The sequence below is a fragment of the Lagenorhynchus albirostris genome, chromosome 2 (assembly GCF_949774975.1).
Source record: "Lagenorhynchus albirostris chromosome 2, mLagAlb1.1, whole genome shotgun sequence".
Taxonomy (NCBI): domain Eukaryota; kingdom Metazoa; phylum Chordata; class Mammalia; order Artiodactyla; family Delphinidae; genus Lagenorhynchus; species Lagenorhynchus albirostris.
The window spans coordinates 143,497,775-143,510,497 of record NC_083096.1 but is presented as its reverse complement, the minus strand read 5'-3'; the positions used below and the strand labels follow the sequence as shown (position 1 = coordinate 143,510,497).

The 12,723-nt window shown below is 39.5% G+C and overlaps 1 non-coding gene across 1 annotated transcript; it reads right to left on the bottom strand.

Annotated features, from left to right (window-relative positions):
- Window positions 1-11,425: 11,425 nt before the first annotated feature.
- Window positions 11,426-11,534, bottom strand: LOC132516529 (U6 spliceosomal RNA). Its single transcript, XR_009539360.1, has one exon. It is a non-coding gene; the product is annotated as a U6 spliceosomal RNA (small nuclear RNA).
- Between the last annotated feature and the right edge of the window lie 1,189 nt (window positions 11,535-12,723).

Sequence of the window (12,723 nt, the reverse complement as noted above, 5' to 3'; positions counted from 1 at the left end):
AACAAGCAGTAAGAGATTTTTAAATGCCACACACACCCAGGGTGTGATAGCACAGTTCAAAATTGTCGTCATTGCTAATTTTTCAGGGCAAGGGGGTGTCCTGGGAAGAGCCTGAATTTAGAACTGGGAAGACCCAGCTTAGTCCAACTTCCTTATTTTGTGGCCTTGGACAAGTCAAAGAACTATACCAAGCCATGGTTTCCTCTCGTTTAAATTGAAGGTAATAATAGCACCTACCCGATAGTGCTATTATGATGATTAAATGAGGTTTCACGTGAAAGCAGTTAGCCTGATACCTGGCACACAGCAGACACTACATAAGCGTTAGCTCCTACAGGAGAATATTTAGGATTTAAGAAGCCAGAAACAAAATAGAAATCATTTTTAAAGATCTTCAGTGGGACCCTTAAAGGAACCTGAATATTGAAAAAAAAAAAAAAAAGGCCTACCTTAAAGTTTTTTTGAATAAAATTTATTCGTTTATTAGTAATGTTTATTGAGTTCTGTAGAGTAAGGGAGATTATTACATTTATGTCCCGAAAGTTCCACTGGCTTGTAGCAAGCAAACAAATACAGTTTTACACTTGTCCTATTTCCTTCCTTTTTCTTTCTTTTCTCTTTTTTTTTTCTTTTTCCTTATGAAGGGTCCCAGAAGCTATACGAAACAAAAAGAACACCATGGGAAAGAAAATATTTACACTCAAGGCTGCAGGTCCTTTCATCTGAAGATTTCAAAGAATTGTCTCCATAACTAATTACAAGTCCTGCTTTAACATGGGGGAATGCTGAGACACCATCAAATTAAGAAGCTTGCCCTAAATCACAAGGCAAGTCTGCAGATGGGCTACAGACAGAACAAAGCTGTCCTGTTTGCCAGCCTTGGGCTCTAAAGTAGGGCACATGAAGGTCAACAGAGGCTTCAATTAATGAGGAGAAAAGTTTGGGGAATTCTGATTCTGTACCTTTGAATTATTGCAGTGACAAGAACATGGGCTTTAGAGTAAAATTTGATTTCAAGTCTCAGTTCAGCCCATTACTAAATATGTAACCTCAGTGAAATCATAAATTAAGTCTTAGTTTCCTTCTCTGTAAAATGGGGATATTAACTCCTACTTCTAAGGTTTGGGGTAAGTTAAATGATGCAACTTTTGTGAAAGACCTAGCACAGTGTCCTGCTCTTAGAAGGTTCATGTACATGGAGAAAGCTAAGATACCCCACATGAACACATAATGACAAATAGACAACTGTTTCAGTCAAAGATTTTCTAAGCCACAATCACAGTTGTGTCTCAGTGTAAAACGATGACTGTGTGTTGAACATCTCATAACAAATAGAGGATGCCTTGTTCAGGCCTTCATTGCTTTTCTTCCTTGATTCTGTGCTTTCTTTCATAGCCCACATCCAAACTATCAGCAAGTTTTGCTAGCTCAACCTCCAGTATATATCTAAAATTCCAATTCTATTTTCAAAATATATTCCAGATCTGACCATCTCTCAGTATCTTCACTGCCACCATCACCTTTTTCCTAGACCACTGCTAGAGCTCCTTAACTAATCTCCCCAATTTCATGTTTGCACCTACGTCTGTTATCCTTATAATAGACAGAGTGATCTTATTAAAATGTTCATTAGATCTTATCAATTCCCTGTTTAAAACCCTCCAGGGACTTCTCATCAAACCCCTGACCATTGACCTACAACAGAGCCAGGTCTTTCCAGGTGAAGTATGTGTCAACAAAGCACAGAAGAACAAGTATGTTCTGGGCATGTTGAGATGTTTGGTGGGATGGAGCATGGTGGGGATGGGAGAGGGAGGAACTAGCAGAGGAAGATTGGAGGAGGGAATTTTAGGAAATACCCAGAGGGAACCATGGCTGGGCCAGAAGAGGCTTAGAGAAATGCATCTGTCTGAAGATTCTCAGAGATGCAAAATCACCACTGGAAGCAAATGGGACAATTACTGTTTTGTGTTGATAGTATTTTCAAATCTAGTGGCCTTGATTTTTTAAAAGCACAATCAGGAACCTATTTTATCATTCCAAAAGGAAGTCAAGTTTATAGGCCAGGAACCCTAACATCAGGACAGTGGTTAGGAGGATGGGCTTTGTAATCAGACAAATCTGATATTGAATCAGGGTCTCCACTTAAGCTATAATACCATGGACAAGTTATGTAAAGTCTTCGAGCCTCAGTTTTATGCAAACTATATCAGAGTGATTAAGAAAATTAAATAGTTGATGCTTATAAAGCACGTTGCACAGTGTCTGGCACATGGGAATGGGAATAAGTGCCCTACAAATGGGGACTATCACATTATGGTTATGACAATGATGATTAAGGATTTGGTTATCTTTATAACAGTCCCGTGTTCATTAGTTTTACTGATAAACACTGTGTCTCACCCCTAACAGAGATCTGAAGTAAATCTGTCAAATTTTAAAAATCTGAGGAGACTGTCCCAATTCACAGCAACATTTGGTACTAAGAGACAAAAAAGGGCACATACTTGCACTGGAGACACTATCCACTCTGTCCCCCAGTCCAGAAAATCAAAATATGTAAATAGAATGGTAGCATCATATTTGCATTTAACTGTATATAAATGTAATTATACACCCTCGGTGCTCAGTGTTCAAGAGGGTTTTTTGTTGTTATTTTCAATATTGTCTCTATATGCAAGTCAAAGATTTCAGCTGATGTTCAACCAAAGAAGAAGTATAAGACTTGTAACTGAAAACTACAAAAACATCATTGAAAGAAATTAAAGAAGACCTAAATAAATGGAAACACTTCTCAAGTTCATGGATTAGAAAATTTAAGATGTCAGTACTCCCTAAACTGATCTACAGATTCAAGGCAAGTCCTATCAGAATCCCACCTAATTTCTTTGCAGAAACTAACAATTCTAAAATTTCTATGGAATTGCAAGGGACTCAATCTTGAAAATGAAGAATAGAGTTGGAAGACTCATAGTTCCTGATTTCAAACTTACCATTAAAGTACAGTAATCAAGTTAGTGTGGTACTGGCAAAAGGGGAGACATGTAAATCAATGGAATAGAATTGAGACTTCAAAAATAAGCCCGTACATTTATGGTCCATTGATTTTCCACAGGATTGCCAACACAATTCAAGTTGGGGGAAGAATAGTCTTTTCAACAAATGGTGCTGGGACAACTGGATGTCCACATGTAAAAGAATGAAGTTAAGGAATTCCCTGGCGGTCCAGTGGTTAGGACTCTGTGCTTCCACTGCAGGGGGCAGGAGTTTGATCCCTGGAACTAAGATCCCTCATGCTACGCAGCACAACCAAAAAAAAAAAAAAAAAAGAATAAATAAATAAATAAAACCACAAACAAACAAACAAAAAGAATGAAGTTAGGCTTCCTCCTCATACCATATACAAAAACCAACTCAAAATAGATCATTGATGCAAATGTAAGACTATAAAACTCTAAGAAGAAAAAAATAGATGCAAATCTTCATGACTTTGAATTAGGCAATGATTTCTTAGATGTAACACCAAAAGCATAAGCAGCAAAAGGAAAATAGGTAAATTGAATTTCATCAAAATTTAAAACTTTTGTGTTTCAAAGAACACCATCAAGAAAGTGAAAAGACAATCCAAGGAATGGGAGAAAATATTTGCAAATCATATACCTGATAAGTGGACTATCCAGAATATACGAAGAACTCTTACAACTCAGCCAATTAAAAATGGGTAAAAGATTTGAGGCAATATTTCTCCAAAGAATATATACAAATGGCCAAAAAGTACACAAAAAGATGCTCAACATCATTAGTCATTTGGGAAATACAAATCAAAACCACAATGAAATACTGCTTCACACCACTAAAATGGCTATAATTTTTAAAATGCACAGTAACAACTGTATATCCACATGCAAAATAGTGATGTCGTTGAGATTGTTGCAATATTCAGTGTTGGTAAGGATGTGGAGAAATTGGATCCCTCATACATTGCTGGTGGATGTGTAAAATGGTACAGCCACTTTGGAAAACAATTTGTCACTTCCTCAAAGAGTAAAACATAGAGTTACCATAGGCCCCAACAATTCTATTCCTAGGTATATAGGAATTAAAACATAATTAAACATAATTAAAAATGTAGTCACATAAAAACTTGTATATGAATGTTCCTAGTGACATTATTCATAATAGCGAAAGATGGAAACAACCCAAATGTTCATCACTGATGAATAGATAAATACATGTGGTATAACCATACAATGGAGTATTATTATTCAGCAATAAAAAAGAACGAAGTACTGATACATGCTGCAACATGGATGAACACTGAAGGAAGGGAAAGAAGCCAGACACAAAAAAACACATATTGTATGATTCCATTTCTATGAAATGTCCAAAAAAGGCAAATCCATGGAGACAGAAAGTAGATTAGCAGTTGCCAGGAGCTGGGGGAAGGGGAAAAGGAGAGTGACTGCTAATGGGTACAGGGTTTCTTTTTGGAGTGACGAAAATGTCCTGTAATTAGATAATGGTATGGTCGTGCAACTCTGTGGGTACAGTAAAAACCACTTAACTGTACACACACACACACACACACACACACACACACACACACACGTCACGCTGGCTCTGTGTAAAGGATGGAACAGTGAGGGGCTTCCCTGGTGGTCCAGTGGTAAAGAATCCGCCTTACAGTGCAGTGGACGATCCCCTGGTTCGATCCCTGTCAGGGAACTAAGATCCCACATGCCTTGGGGCAACTAAGCCCGTGCACCACAATTACTGAGCTCGTGCTCCTCAGCTAGAGCCCATGTGCTGCAAACTACAGAGCCCACGTGACCTGGAGCCTGCGTGCCTCAACTAGAGAGAAGCCCGGGCACCACAACACAGAGCCCTCGCACCTCAACAAAAGATCCCACATGCCTCAACGAAGATATCCTGCGTGCTGCAACTAAGACCCGACGAAGCCAAAAATAAATTAATTAATTAAACAAAAAAAAGGATGGAGCAGTGGGGTCAAGGATGGAGGCTTTAGAGATCCTGGTAAGAGTTATTGGAGAGAGGCAGAGGCAGTGGTGATAGACTTAAGAAGACTGATTGCAGGGATATAGAGAAGGCAGTATACCACAGTGGTTAAAGTTGTGGGCTTTAAAGGAAAACACACCTTAATTCCAACCTCAGCTCTGCCACTTATGAGTTGTGTGATTTAAGGTTAGTTCCTTAACCTATCTGAACCTCAGTTCCCTCATTTATAAAATAGAGGAGATAAAAATAGATCTACCTTGTACGGTTATCATTTGTTCATTTATTTTAAAAATAGTTATTGAGTCTACTATGTGCTAGGCACTGTTCTAGGTACTGAAGATACAACGGTAAACAAAACAAACAAAACTCTGCCTTTATGCAGCTTATATTTCAATGGCGGAAGAGTGACAATTATATAAACTATATATAAAATTATAAATAAATAAATAATATATATTTATAAATATAATTTATAAATCATATATTTTCTCCTTATTTACTTATGATTGTATACATATATACATACATATGAATATGTATATATATAATCATAAGTTGGTAGGAGAAAAATATATTAGTGAAGGAAGAAAGATAGATGGGAGCTTATATGAGCTTATATGGGAGAGGTTGAGAGTCTACTAAGGTGGTCAGAAAAGTCCTCATGGATAAGGAAACATTTGAGAAAAGACTTAAAGTAAGAGAGTGACCAAGAGTATATCTAGGATGGGTGGCCATCAAGGTAAAAAGAACAGCAGATGCAAGTGTGGTAGCTAGAAGGGGATATGGAGTCAGGAGAGATTTTGTTTTTTAAGGTAAGAAATAACATAGCACTTTTTTAAGCTGATGTGATGATCCTTTGGAAAGTGAAGTATTAATTATGTAGGTAAGAGAGAGGATTGCTGGAGCAGAGGGGAAAGGATTGATTTTTAGAGTACCAAAGAGAGGACTGGGTATGCAGGCATGGATGCAGGTAGGTGAGCTATCTGCTGAGAGGGAAAAGAAAGCAGAAGGTGTTGGAAGTTTGAGTAAAGAAAAGGTATGAAATAATCATTTAGGGAAAGTGGATGGACTTTTAAAATAAAATGATTCCCAGATAGCACTAACGGCCCACGTGAGGTTAGTGGTGATGAATTTTAAGAGTCCAGTTGATATAGTTGTGGGTTTTTCTTCATCCACTTTCCCAAAGGTGGAGAGTAAGTGAAGAGTTAAATTGTCCAGGGTAGGGATTTTGTGAAGCAAAATAACAAAGCAAGACGGGGCAGGAGAGGAGAGGACATATCAAGGGAATGATGATAACATTGGACCTTGGAAGTGAAGTGTATAAAAAGAGAAGTGAGAGGACATGAAATGGGTAAGGAATGGTGAATAGGTGTTAGATTCACTAGATTGTATCACTAGATTGTAGGGCCAAGGGGGGAACCAAAGAACTGTTGGAGTGAGTGAGCTGGAAAGACAGGAGAGGTATAGAAAGATAAGAAAGATTATTGGTAGATTATTAATGAATGGAAACAATCCCTAAAATAATAGTAGTAGGGCTTCCCTGGTGGCACAGCGGTTAAGAATCCGCCTGCCAATTCAGGGGACACGGGCTCGAGCCCTGGTCCGGGAAGATCCCACATGCCACGGAGCAACTAAGCCTGTGCGCCACAACTACTGAGCCTGTCCTCTAGATCCTGTGAGCCACAACTACTGAGCCCGCATGCCACAACTACTGAAGCCCACATGCCTAGAGCCCATGCTCTGCAACAAGAGAAGCCACCGCAATAAGAAGCCTGTGCACCGCAACAAAGAGTAGCACCCACTCGCTGCAACTGGAGAAAGCCACGCACAGCAACAAAGAGCCAAAGCAGCCAAAAGTAAACAAATAAAATAAATAAAATTAAAAAAAATAGTAGTAGTAAGACCTCAAAGTGCTCACTATGTAGTGGGGAAGACAAGGCAGAATGAAATGAATGCTAAAGACAGGCACATGCAATGGCTGTAGCCAAAAAGAATCTTCAAGTAAGTGTGAGGGTCAGATAAAGGAACGCAGGCAAAGAAGGTGGCATTTGAGATGAGCCTCAAAATGGAGCAAGTATAGAGCATAGCCTGATATATCATAGCAGTTGTACCATGGCAGCGAGTGTTCAGGAAACAATGGCTGGAGCACGGGGTGGGAGCTAAAATGCCAGGCTAATGCCTGAACATTTTATGTAGGTAATAGTGACATTAGGGGCCTTCTATGTAATTGAGTCTACTTATTAGCATGATATGAAGTCATATTGCTTTCTGTATTTTGATCAGTCTAAAGTCTTTCTTTTCCTTTATGTACTTAGGTCATATTTAGAGTTTTTACATTTCACTAGGATTTTCTGATTGTCCTTTTAAGATCACTTCCCCTCAAATGCACTGATATGGCTGTTTCTTTCCAAACAATGGACTGCCACATGCCCATTCACTTTCTTTCCAATAGCCTTCCACTCCACCCCCCAATGTTGGTAGGAAAGCCTGACATGTGATCCCTTATGGGTCTGAAGCTCCTGTGAGAGAGGTGTGGGAAATAGGCTGGATATGATCAGAATTATGCTGTCCAGTGCATTAGGACCGGTTGCAGCAGATAAGAGTGGAAGGCAAATAGTCATATTCTCCCAAGGTTGAGGAAGACGGAAGGGACACGGTCTCGCAACTGAGGTGTCACAATTTTTTCAGGAACTCAGTATCAATATCAATGATGGGGTCAGTCTCTTTGCAAGCTATATTTATGATGTCATTTGAAGATATCACAACCTCTGTCTTCACAGACTAACCAGATAAATGTTGAAACCATTACCTTCTCTGTCATTGTAGCTTTGGCCAAGTCCTTCCCCTCCCCTGGACCCAAGGTGCTATCTTTAAAAAAGGGGCTGCAGTCATCCTTCTCTAGGGTCCCTTCCAACTGTGACATGCTCTAAATTTTCTGTTATCATTTATTCTTTATTAAATTTATGTGACAGGCATTTTTCCAAGCATGAGACCCTCTCACCACTTCATTCCGCCTGCCAAACTCCTGTTATGAATTATGTTGGGCTTTTCTTCTGTAAAACATTTGCGAAAAGTTGTGCGTTACAGACGTAGAGAATGGACTTGAGGACAAGGGGAGGGTAAAGGGTAAGCTGGGACGAAGTGAGAGAGTGGCATGGACATATATACACTAAAAAATGTAAAAGAGATAGCTAGTGGAAAGCAGCTGCATAGCACAGGAAGATCAGCTCGGTGCTTTGTGACCATCTGGGGGTGGGACAGGGATGGTGGGAGGGTGGGAGGGAGACACAGGAGGGAGGGGATATGGGGATATTTGTATACATACAGCTGATTCACTTTGTTATACAGCAGAAACTAACACACCATTGTAAAGCAATTATACTCCAATAAAGATGTTTAAAAAAAAAAAAAGAAAAGTGCATTAGAAGGAGGTTTATTTCATGTAACACATTTGAGAGAAAATCATGTAAAGGGCTTTGTTTTGTTCCAGCAGCGAAACAATAAAACCACCACAATGACATGCAACATCATTTTGTACTGCCCTCCAGTGGTGGCCCAAATGTCTTTTCCTGGTTGAAGTTTAAGGAATAAAATGTGTTTTCAGAGGAGCTCACATTATCTAAAGGTAGGAGAGTCTTAGAGGGCCTGAGGAAAGGGTACATCATCAAATCTCTCTTCTTAAAAAGGAGGAACTGAGGCCCATCATTGTTCTCATCACCATGCAAACCTATTCTAGTTTCTCCCGTCTTTGAAGAGATATTTTACAACCCTGACTCTGGGTCTACTTCTCTGCTCCCCTTCACAGCCAAATTTCTCAAAAGGGTTATCTACATACTGTTTCTACTTACTCATCTCCAATTTATTTTTAAACTTTTTACTCTAAAATAATTCCTAACTTTCAGAAGAGTTGTAAAAATATTACAAAGAATTCCCATATACTCTTTATCCAGGGGCACCAAAAGTTAGTATTTTGCCACAGTCTCTTTATCTGTGTGTGTGTATATGTGTACACACGCACACATAAATATATAGCTGTATGTGTGTGTGGTCAGGGGTAGTTCTGAACCATTTGAATTGTAGCCTTTACCCCTAATACCCTAAATACTTCAGTGTGTATTTTCTAAGAACAAAGACATTCTCTTACATACTTATACACCCCTCTCCCCACCCCCACCCCTAGTATGAAGATTACATTCAGGAACTTTATCACTGATATAATCCTTATTTATAGTTCACATTCAAAGTTCACTTATTGGCCTGATAATATCCTATATAGCAGTTTTCCATCCTGTACAAGGTCTGATCCAGTGCTTGATCCCTAATCATGCATTGCATTTAACTGTCATGACTCTTTAGTTTCCTTTAATCTAAAATAGATTGTTATTTATGATACTGACATTTTTTTAAGTACAGGCCATTGTTTTATAGAATTTCCTTCTATTTGGGTTTGTGTCCTATTTCCTTATGATGAGATTTATATTTTTCTTTTTTTGGAGTGGGCAGGAATACTACCCATGGGGTAGTGTGTCACATGAGGAGAAATACGGTGTTACCTGGTCCCATTATTGATCATATTCATTTTGATCAGTTGGTTAAGGTGGTATCTGCTAGGTCTTCACTGTAAAGTTATTATTTTTTTCTATGTAAATAATGAGTAATCTGTGGAGAGGTACGCTGAGACTATGTAAATATCCTGTTCCTTGTCAAAACTTTTGCCCAAAGGTTTCCACATTCACCGATAATTCTTGCCTGAATCAATTACTATGATAGTTGCAAAATGGTGATTCTAGGGAATTCCCTGGTGGTCTGGTGGTTAGGACTATGTGCTTTCACTGCTGTGGGCTGGGTTCAATCTCTGGTCGCGGAACTAAGGTCCCACAAGCCTTGCAGCCAAAAAAAGGAAGATGGTGATTCTATAACTCCATTAGTCCATCTACATTTTTTTAGTTAACATTCTACTGTAAGCAAGATCTTTCCCTTCTCTCTTATTTATCTATATTTAATCTATATTTATTATCACCAGTAAAAAAAAAAAAAAACCTCATGGATTCTTATTTTATTTAATAGGTTATAATCCATTATTGTCATTATTCATTTTATTGTTCAACTTGTCCTAGATTTGGCCATTGAGACCCCCTTTAAGCTGGCTTCTGTGTCCTTTTGACACATGCTCATTTTTTTTTAGCATTTCCTTGCTTTCTGGTATAATACCGTGTTCCAGGTTCATCTTGTATTTTCCCTGTCTAGACTTGGAAATCATCCCTCTCTCCAAAAGAGCACTCCTTTAGGTGGGGAATGGTATTTAGAAGCCGAGATCTGGGCACCAGATATATCCATTGCTACTGGGGAGTAACTGCTTCTAGGCCCTTTAAGTAAACAGAGCCAAGGAGGAAAGGCAGCTTAATATATAGTTCAGCTATTTTTAATCATGAATTCAGTACTGGTATCTCTAATTCCAGTTCAACACCACAGAGTTCTTGCTCCAATTCCTGATTTGCATCTCCCTTTTCCCACAGTGAGAACTCTGGCTCTCAACGGCATCAACGTCTTATTTTCATTTGTTCAGTGTTATGATATACATGAAATAGTTTCAGAATTGCTATATCCATTCCACTAAAGAAAACATTTTTTATTATTAATTAATTAATTTATTTATTTTTGGCTGTGTTGGGTCTTTGTTGCTGCACGTGGGCTTTCTCTAGTTGTGGCGAGCAGGGGCTACTCTTTGTTGCGGTGCACGGGTTTCTCACTGCGGTAGCTTCTCTTGTTGCGGAGCACGGGTTCTAGGTGCACGGGCTTCAGTAGTTGTGGCGCACGGGCTTAGCTGCTCCGCGGCATGTGGGATCTTCCTGGACCAGGGCTCAAACCTGTGTCCCCTGCATTGGCAGGCAGATTCTTAACCACTGCGCTGCCAGGGAAGTCCCTGAAAACAATCTATTAAATAGTGTTCAGTGTTTGTTTGCATTTTTATTTTGTTTTTAGACTAAGGGAATATAGTCAAAGTACTGTGTTGAAAAGTAATCCATATCCGTTTTTTATTTTCTTTCAGAATGGTTATATTACTTATTTAAATATAGTTAGGTTTATTTCTGTCTGTTTATATTCAGTTTTACGATCCCTTTCATTTTTGTTGGTTCAATTTTCTTCTTTTTTTTTTTTGCGGTACACGGGCCTCTCACTGTTGTGGCCTCTCCCGTTGCGGAGCACAGGCTCCAGACGTGCAGGCTCAGTGGCCATGGCTCACGGGCCCAGCCGCTCCACGACATGTGGGATCCTCCCAGACCGGGGCACAAACCCGTGTCCCCTGCATCGGCAGGTGGACTCTCAACCACCGCACCACCAGGGAAGCCCAATTTTCTTTTTTGAATATGTAAAAGCTAACATTGTCCAAAAGTCAGATCCATACACAAAACATATGTAGCACTTCACGAATCTGTGTGTCATCTGTATGTAGGAGTCATGCCAATTTTCTCTGTATTGTTCCAGTTTTACTATACGTGCTGTCAAAGCAAGAGCACCTCCAGTTAATTTTTCAACCTGTTGGGTGCTATTTGAAGTGTGACCCCCCAACACACACACTTCACTGAAACTGCTCTTGTCAAAGTCATCAGTGACTAATATTTTTCTATCCTTATCTTATTGGACCTTTCCACACTCTAAGCAAATCTCTCCAATAGTCTTGAAACACTCTCCTCTCTTGGTTTTTGTTCCCCTAGTCTTCTGGTTTTACTCTCTCTTCACAGGCCTCTCCTCATTATCCTTGTCTATTCAACCACCCTAAAATGTGTTATTCCTCAGGCCTCCTGGCTCCCTTCACTTCCTTCTGTGTACTCTCTTCCTAGCCAACCTCAGCCATGCCTAAGCCTTCAAACGCTGATTATGCTAATGACATCTAAATTGATATCTTCATCCCAGACCTTTCCTCTGGTTTCCAAACCTATAACGAACTGCCTAACTGACATCTGCTTGGATGTCTCACTGACATCTTCAGTGTAACGCGTCTAAAATAGAACTTCTCATTTCCCAGCCAAAACTGCTTCCCCCAGGCTCCTCCCTCACAGTAAATATCAGTTCTATCGGGTTGCTGTAGCCAGAAACCTAGGAGTCATTCTTGATTTCTCTATGTTCCTCAACCACAATGTCCAATCTATCTGCGATATATGAAAATTTTACCTCCAAAATTATGTCAAATGAGTCCAATTTTTTCGGTCTCTACTACCACCCCTTCACTCATCATCTCTCACCCAGACTCCTCATCTGCCTCATAACTGGCCTCTCTTTTATCTCCCACACATTCATTCTCCATTTAGAAGCTACCATGACCTTTTTAACAACAAAATAACAGTACAAGCTTACATTTATGAGGTGTTTATTATGTGCCAGGACTTGCTGCAAGCACTTTATATGTATTTAGTCTTTAAAACCACTCCATGAGGTAAAAACCAATTTACCTCAATTTTATAGAAAAGGAACTGGAGCACAGAGAGGTTAAGTACTGCCCAAGATCACACAGCTGGTAAATGGTAGAACTTAGGCTCGGACCCAGAATGAATCTTTAGCCTTTGCACTTATCTACCACTTTATACTGGATCACGTTACTACCCAACCTCAAATGCTTTCATGGCCTCTCTCTACACAGGGACTAAATACCCAACTCCATTCCAAGGCCTGCTGATCTTGTGACATGCTTCCTGCTTACCCCGCCAG